Source organism: Cynara cardunculus (genome assembly GCF_001531365.2).
Source record: "Cynara cardunculus var. scolymus isolate 2C chromosome LG 6, CcrdV1, whole genome shotgun sequence".
Classification (NCBI taxonomy): domain Eukaryota; kingdom Viridiplantae; phylum Streptophyta; class Magnoliopsida; order Asterales; family Asteraceae; genus Cynara; species Cynara cardunculus.
Window position 1 is genome coordinate 3660045 of NC_037533.1, and position 9459 is coordinate 3669503.

The following is a 9459-nucleotide window of genomic DNA, read 5'->3' on the forward strand; positions in this document are numbered from 1 at the left end:
TTTTTCGTGAGACCCGTAAGACCAATTCTGAACTCTTGGATTAGATTTACAATATGAAAATCTAGACATTTATAAACGTCACGAGACTTCTCAATAATTACAAAATTGCCACCGTGCAATTTAGACCATTAGATCTTTGACTTGTAAATTTGATCAATGAACATAAATTGGTCTTACGGGTCTCACGAAAAACCTTTGGAACCCAACCCTATATATATATATATAGAGAGAGAGAGAGAGAGAGAGTTTGATTCAAATGTTAACTAAGATTATTGTGTTAACTTTGTTAACCAAGCTCAACCAATGAAAATCCATTATTTATCTAGGTTCATATCTATCTCATAATTTAATGACAAGGGTAAATATGTAATTTTAGTTTGTATGTAACTCCTATATCATTAATTGGGAGTTACAAAAACAAAAAATCTCATAATTGTTGCTGATTTACTATTGATCTTGTTTTTCTATAATATTGATTTATCTATCTATAATGTTTGTGAATTTGTGATTGTTAAAGGAGACCCGATAGTAAATTTCAATATCATTCAAGCTAATATGGATAAACCTATTGGAAAACAACTCGACAACAATGGGAAGGTTAAAATGGTTTACGATGACAATCGAATTTCGAGTTCTGAAAGTGAAGACAATAATCAAAGCGTTTGTATTGGCGATGGATTAATATGTTATTGTATTCGTTTTAATCGAAATTATGTTGATCATGACGTTTTTATGTTTTTTATTGTTCATATTGTGTTTGGAGCTTTTTCTTTAATTATTACTACGAGTCCAATTCATTGTGTCGAACATGAATTTAATACATGAGTACTCTTATCTGAATTATCGTTTCAGTGTCAAAAAGATTTGTATTCAAAGTAGCAAATATTCATTTGAATATTAATTGGTTTTAATCTTTATGGATGTCCAGAATCCAAATTCCAATGGATTTTATGAAAACTATTTGGTCCTAATTAAAGTAATTCGAGTTCAAGAAATCTTGTCATTTTAGGCCCAATTAGTAATATACATGGGCCATATTTTTTCATTATTGCCGCTAAAATAATAAAAATTTAGAAACCGTTTACTAAATATTTACGTGGGTAAGTGTTTACCAAGTCACATTATCTTATTGAATAAATATGATAAGAATTAAGAATCTTACCCAGTAAGAATGAAGACAAGGACCGAAAGTAGAACCCGGTAAGTGAGGGTGACGTCTCTTACCACGGTTAGCGCTTACAGCGTAAATTATTGCAGACAATACCGTTTTGGTGAACCTTACCTGGTATGTAAGTGATAGAATTGATTTTGTCGGTAAACACTTACCCGGGTAAGTGTTTTATAAATACCCCCCCTAATGTTTATGAAAATAAATTATAGAGTAAATTATGGATTTGGTCCCTGTGGTTTGGTGGGTTTTTTGAAAATTGCCCTTGAACTTCATTTATTACAGATTTGGATTCGTCGTACGTCGTTTTGTAGCGAATTGGTTCCTCCCTCTAACGGCCATCCAGTTCCTCCGTTAATCTTGCGGGCATTTTCATCCTTTTCCTTTTTCTTTTTTTGTCTTTACTCAAGAGGCCAATCTCATAAAAACCATACAAACCACAAGGACCAAATCCATATTTAAGTCTAAAAAATAAAATAAAACTATTAATTGTTTTATACTTTGAGTTTATCAAATTAATTAATTATTATTCTTTTACTATATATTAATGATTATATTTTAAGTTTTGTTTTAGTATATAATATATTTTCTTTCAAATAACTATATACTACGTACGTCTACACACAAATAAATAGTGAGGTTCGGCATAAAATTATCAATCATTAGATTAATTAATTTGGATTAAAAAAATATTATTTAAATTAAAAAAAAACTTCACTACCACCTATTTTTAGTCGGAAAAAGACAAAATGTAAACAAAAATCGAGTGAAATAAATTACAGCAAAAAACAATCATATTTTTCTCATTAATTTGCCATCCATATTGATATATTGTTACCATCCGTTTTTTCTGTGGTTTTTCGTTTTTTTTTTCATTTATTTTGCATTGGGGGGGAGAGAGAGAGAGAGAGAGAGTTAAGTTTAGGGGATACGATAAATAAATGAAAAACCTGAAAATCATGAAAAAATGGATGAAAATATATATCAATGTGGTGTAATTAATTTCGCTCGATTTTTATTTACTTTTCGTTTTTTTCCAAATAAAAATTAGGGTTGGTGAGTTTTTTTTCTTAATTTAAAAAATATTGTTATAAACATTTATTTAATCACACTCATTGAATCAATTAATCTAATGGTTGATGGATGCGAGTTTTCTCTAAAGCGTTAAACTTCACTATGTATAGATGTATGTGTACACATGTGTGTATACGTATGCAATACATATTTTTTTGAAACAAAATATATTATATATTAATATTAAACTTAAAGTATGATAATTAATTAACATATATTATATTATAATAATAATTAATTTAATAAAATCAAAGTATAAAAAAAATTATATTTTTTTAGACTTGATTATGGATTTGGTTTTTATGATTTGTGTGGTCTTTACAAAATTGGTCCCTCGAGTAAGACAAAAAAAAGAGGATAAAAATGCCCTCAAAGTTAACAAAGGAACTGGATGATCATTAGAGGGAAGGACCAATTCATTACAAAGCAACATATGACGAGTCCTAATCTGTAAAAAAATGAAGTTCATGGACCATTTCCATAAAAACCACCAAACCACATAAACCATATCCTCAATTTTCCTTAATCAAAATATTTCATACCCATTTTCATATATATGAATGAATTAAATGCAAACCACATAAAATATGTTATCAACTATGCGAACCAGCTTTCGTCGTGAGTCTACCAGCGTATTAACATGGTAGAAAATGATGGAGCTAAGATTCAACCAAGTCTTATTTAGACGAAACCTTTAGCAGCAAATATCAGGCCCCTTAAAGTACTCCTTAGGCATAGATGTACCTTTGACATTTCAGAAGAAAGCAGACTACATGGTGCTAAGCGTAACCGTTTTTCAATGGAACAAAACCTTAAATTGGGAAACGATGATGTACGGGTACGTAAATATCGACACTTGCCAATACTGCCAGTTATTGGGTCGCCTTCTATATTTGACCTTTACAAGGCCTTATATTGTTTTATCTGTAAATATGTTCAACCCATTTATGCACCGTCCTAAGCAATAATACATGACTGATGTTATTCACGTTAGGTGATGTTTAATATAGGCATCTGGACAGGGTTTGTTCTTGCTAACCAAGAGACACCTTTAGCTTGAATCATTTCATAATATGCATATTGGATCGGATGTTCATTCACGTGTTGCTCTATCAAAAGTTATTTTATTAGTATTTCTTCATGTTAAAAAAAAAACAAGATTGTTTAGAGCCGATGAGACAAAATCTCATCTATTCTTTTCAAAAGCTAACGCTTGTATCATAACACATATATCCATCTAGCAAAATATGGTAGCACGGGTCGATACGCATAACACCTAGTATCCATCGTTTACGGCTGCGATTCCCCAATATCATGCTAAGAATAGCTAGGATTTCCAGAAGAAGATGCCATTCGTTTGATAAGAAATAAAAAAGAAATATCGAAAATTCGAGTGGCTGAAGCTGAAGCAGCTACTTTCGAAGTAACATAAAGAAAAGCAACGACTGGATGGTGGGAGAGTTAGAGTCGAAAAGATGATTCCTCACTTCTTTCTCTCATTTAAAACCGTGCATGAGACTTTTTTGGTCGCTTTCCTATTATTTTGTATTCCAAGTAGTAATCCTTCTACAAGACATAGAACGGAGGGACCAATAAATAATTTGCAGTTTCATTTTCCTCTACTAAACCAGAGTACTGTTTGATGAATAACATTGTTAACGATATTATATGGCTACAATGGATATTACATGATGTTAAGGCCCGTTTGTAAGGTCCCACGATAATGTTTTATGATAATTAAGTTGACCGACACATTGCCATCAACTCCATTTTCTATAAACGACTAAACATGCAGAACTAATTGTTACTTGTTGGTTAGCGACCGTTTTTGTTGCCGACATGGCAAGTAATAGTTATTGGTGATAACTACACATTAACTTGAGGGGAGTATTGGACCATGCCCCCCAAAACAGCATAACTTAACCTAAGTGTGTCTTTCTATATATACTAGAAGGGTACTCGTATAATGCAGCGAAACAAATCTTGATTTTAATGTTTAGTTTTTATTCTTTATCTCTATCGATATAATACGATTTTATGTGATTTTAAGAAAGGGATAATTTATTTTTATTTTTGAATTATAAAAATTTGTAAAAAAATAAATCGATAAAAGTATCAAATTAACTATTTAACAGTTCTCATTTTCTTTGTGCAACTTCTTTAATTCAAAAAAATTATTATTTAATAATATAATTTTTTATAAAGATAATAATTAAAAATTATGTTAGAACTCAATTGTTATCTTAATTATATTTTAGATTTTCTACATTTAAAATGTATGTTTATCTTGTATTTGATTATGTTTATCAGCACTTGGTTACACGAGTTTAAAAATAGAGTTTTAATAAGTTGTACTTATGCAACATTATATGTAATCTTAAATTATAATATAATTTTTTATAAAGATAATAATTAAACATTCTGTTAGAACTCAATGATTATCTTAATTATATTTTAGATATTCTATCTTTAAAATGGATATTTATCCTGTATTTGATTATGCTTATCATCAGTTAGTTACATAAATTTAAAAATTGAGCTTTAATAAGTTGTATTTACGCAAATTACTTGTAATATTAAATTTTAAGTAATATGCATTAATAAATAGTACTTCATGTATAAAAAATGATTTTTAAGAATTTTTGTTAAATGTTTTATAATATACTGTAGATTATTTTTTGTTTAATAATATGATTTTTATAAAGATAATAATTAAACATTCTGTTAAAACTCAATAATTATTTTAATTATATTTTAGATTTTCTATATTTAAAATGGATATTTATCCAGTATTAGATTATGTTTATCAACAATTAGTTACACGAATTTAAAAATGAAGTTTTAATAAGCTATACTTACGCAAAATTACTTGTAATCTTAAATTTTAAGTAATATGTATCAATAAACAGTACTTCATGCATAAAAAATTATTTTTAAGAGTTTTATCAAATACTTTATAATATAGTATAAATATATATATATATAATTTCCGTTCAAATTTTAGTTGGCCTTTAGAATGGTTTAATTAGTTAGCACTTTTAATTACTTAGCTTTAATTGATTCCATTGCTTTTGTAATGTTGAATGCTTGTCCGTTTGTGTGTTAAGTCTAACGTGCTACTATTTATTACTTTTCTCATTATTTTTCTTTTGAAAATCTTTAAAATTTCTTGGGTTGTTTGGTAGTTGTTAAATGGTTCAGTACAGAATGATTAATTGGTTATAATGATTAAGAGACTCTTATGATATAGTACAAAATGAAATATAATTGTTTGGTAATTGTTTACAATGAAATCAGAGCGCTTAATGGTTAAGGAAGGCCCAAGATACAAAATTATTTAAAGGGTTTTAGAACCATTAAGAGACATATTTTTTTGCCAAACAAAATTCACTTCTTAACGATTCAAAATATGTCTTTTAATAGAACTATTAAGAGAACAACAAACAACCGCTTAAAGTAATTGAGCCTACTTTAATTTTGGGTATTAATTATTAATTAAATAAATACCCATTTAAGTATTTGAAAAAGGGAAGTGATATTATATTATTAGAGGAGCGTTCAAATGAAAACCGTCTTTATTTGTGTAAACCAATCTCATTCATTCATTTTCTTGATCAATGGTCAAGATTAGTTTACTTTATTTTAAGAAATTAAAAAAATATATATATTTAAAAATTTATTTTTATATCAGCAATAATGGCAAAATGGTAAACAAAAATACATATTCTGTAACATCCTAATCGATCTTTGTCCGATTGAATCCCGTCTTCATCGCATACATTCCTGAGAATCAGGCGAAGGTATTCCATTCTTCCTTTTCGAATATAGTGTTACTAAAAAACACCGATCTTCAGTATATTTCATTCTTTAAGACCTTCATGAAACTTGTTTTATGTACCTATTAGTTTATTTCGCTCCTGATTTGATGAATTCATTCCTTTAATCCTTACAATCTTAAAGATTCTTGAGCAGATTACAATCTTCAAGATTCTGGAGCAGATTCATCATGTACCCGTTTTATCATGCAATTATTTCATGACGAACCAAATACATTATCCACCTGTTTCACTACTCTTGGTTCAATTACGCCATGAACCAGTTTCACCTTCATGAAACCTATTTCATGTACATTAATTTTCTTATTTCACATGTGATTTGATGAATTCATTCCTTTAAGCCTTACAATTTTCAAGATTTTGGAGCATATTACAATCTTCAAGATTCTGTAGCTGATTCATCATGTACCCGTTTCATCATGCAATTATTTTATGACGAACCAAATATATTATGCACCCGTTTCATTTTCCACTTCACCTACTAAATGGATCAACTACACTATCAATGAAACGGATTCACCATGAAAATGTTTCACTACTCATTGTTCAATTATGACATGAACCAGTTTCACTTTCATGAAACCTGTTTCATTTGTATTAATTTCTTTTTTCAATCATGATTTGATGAATTCATTACATTATGCCTTACAATCTTCAAGATTCACCGGCAGATTCAATCGCATCACAATATATTTAGTTCAAATTTTTAAAATTATAATATAATTAAATATTTAAATGTTACCATTTATAAAATTTACTTTATTACGTTTCTTTAATTAAGATTTATTAATAATTTCCATATTTAATTGAAAATATTGTAAATGACTGAAATACCCTTATTGATTAAATTTAATTAGAAAAAAAATGGAATTTTCCTATTGGTCGAAATTAGTTCACACGGTTTCTTAAAAATGTACGGTTTTCATTTGAACATGACCCCTATATTATTAAGCCCTAACAAATTCTTTTCATATTTAATGCTTTTCTTTTTTAGGGGTGCATAGAAACCCAACTAACCTAACTCAATTAAAAGAGCTTGATACTTAATCGAGTAATCTAGTCTTTAAACTGTAAGTATTGGATTGTAATTGGTTAGAGTCATTGAACTCCACCAAACCTGATGAAACCGACGACTTTGTATACCAGATTTTAATATGATTGTTAAGTACTTAATCGATATATGTACATTAGACTTTAGACCAACTCGCAATTAAATCTATTTATACTTATATCACAATTTCATTAGCAATTTTACTTTTCTTATGTACATGAATGTCAACTTTCTTTTTTAAGCTTGTTAGCCTTATTTATATGTTTTTATCACTACTTGATCTCTTCACTAATTTCCAATCCATTATTATAATATATTTTTGTACGTGTTTTATCCGACCCAAGGATCAACAAGGATTATTAAGATTAAGGGGTTGTTTACCTAGATGCTTATCCGGTAAGTGCTTAATATTAGGAGTCAACACTGTAATTTATTTTACGGGGTAAGATTGTAGTACATCAAAATGATATCGTATTTAACAATTTATCCGGTAAGCACTTACTCGGGTAAGAGTCGTCACCCCTTACTTACCGAATAAAACTCTTCATATTTATCATTGTTCTTATATAAAACAACATTATATATATATATATATATATATATATATATATATATATATAAACATTGAATTTTTACATGTGTTGTTTCATAAATGCATGAGATCGAATTTATTCTAATTATTGGATTTATAAAAATAATAATTATTCTTTATTAAATGTATGAAATAGTAAGCTACTTTCATAATTTTTTTATTATAACATTCTACTTTTGTTTTTCTTTATTACATCAATGCACTTTCAAATTATTTTTTATTAAGACATCGTATTTTAAAAAATCTACCAATAATAGCAATGGGTAACATGTTACCTTTTAAACCGATTAACCCATTGATCTTTTTTGTTTGTGTGGCTTTAATGAGATGATATGGATGACACATCATTTTGATGACTTAATTAAAATAAAAATAAAAACATATTTCAAATTATTATTAGTGATTTTCATTTTTCATTGATATGATTTAAAAAACATTTATTTATTTATTTTGACTTTTTCTTATTAAGTTGCATACAAATTAAATATTCTAGAGTAAAATATTTCTTAAATAAATGTGAAAAATTATTTTCGAGATATATTTTGTTTGTAAAAAAGTAACTTCTTATTTTATGTTGTGCAAATAAATACATATCTTTTAAAGTTCTCTTTAAAATATTAACGAAATAAATTATAATATACAATTTTTTAATATTGTTATATTAATAAATAATTCAAAAAATCTAATTAATTTAATATATTTATGCGTTAATTAAAAGTTTTTGAGCAAATATAATATATTCTTTAAAAGATCATATTTTTTGGTAAAAAGGAAACAATTAATAAATAATTTTAAAAACACATTTTTTAAAAATATTAGCAAGATAAGTTGTGTTCTACTAGTTTTATTGATATTGGTATATTAATGAATAATTTAGAATTTTTTTTGATTCATTTAATATATTTATCAAATAATATGTAAAATATCTAAATATTAAAACTAAAAATACAGTGTTTAATAAGAAGTAATAGATGTTATAATAAAATAATTTTGAAAGTACAATGATATAGTAAGAAAAGTCACATCACTATAGTACATGTGGATAGTCTATGTGCACAATGAGGTGACATGAAAACCTGGTATAATGGGTAAATTTAAATCAAAAGGTTACCTGGATAAAATTTTCAAAATACCATGCTCTAATAAAAAATAGTTTAAAACTACATTGTTGTAATAAAAAAAAAACTGGAATTACAATGTTATAATAAAAAAAATTATGAAAGTAGATTACTATTTTTTAAATTTTACCTATTAATTTAACATCAAATAGCCAATTAAGGCCAAGTTGAAAGTTGAAACCCAACAAACAATTAAATCATTACCTATTAAATTAACTCCATCCAAACCATTACCATCATTAATAACTGATAGCTACCAACTCTAAATTCATTTAATATAATGACAAAATGAATCGAATTTAAAAATTTAAATCAATATTTGCATCACATCCTTATTAAGCACATGTATCATTTATTTTAGGTATAACATATATATATATAGTTTGTTTCAAATACAAACCATTACATTTGTACAACTAATGCAACCCAATTTATTGAGATATTTATGAAAATTATAAGAGTTCATTTATTATGATTTGAATATTTATGGAAGATGAATATGGTTCATTAATTATGATCGATATTTTATATTAGGAAACAACAAAAACTTCTATGAAATTACATATTAATCAAATAAAATGGACGGTTGAGATTGAATTGTATTGGTTGTACAAATGTCA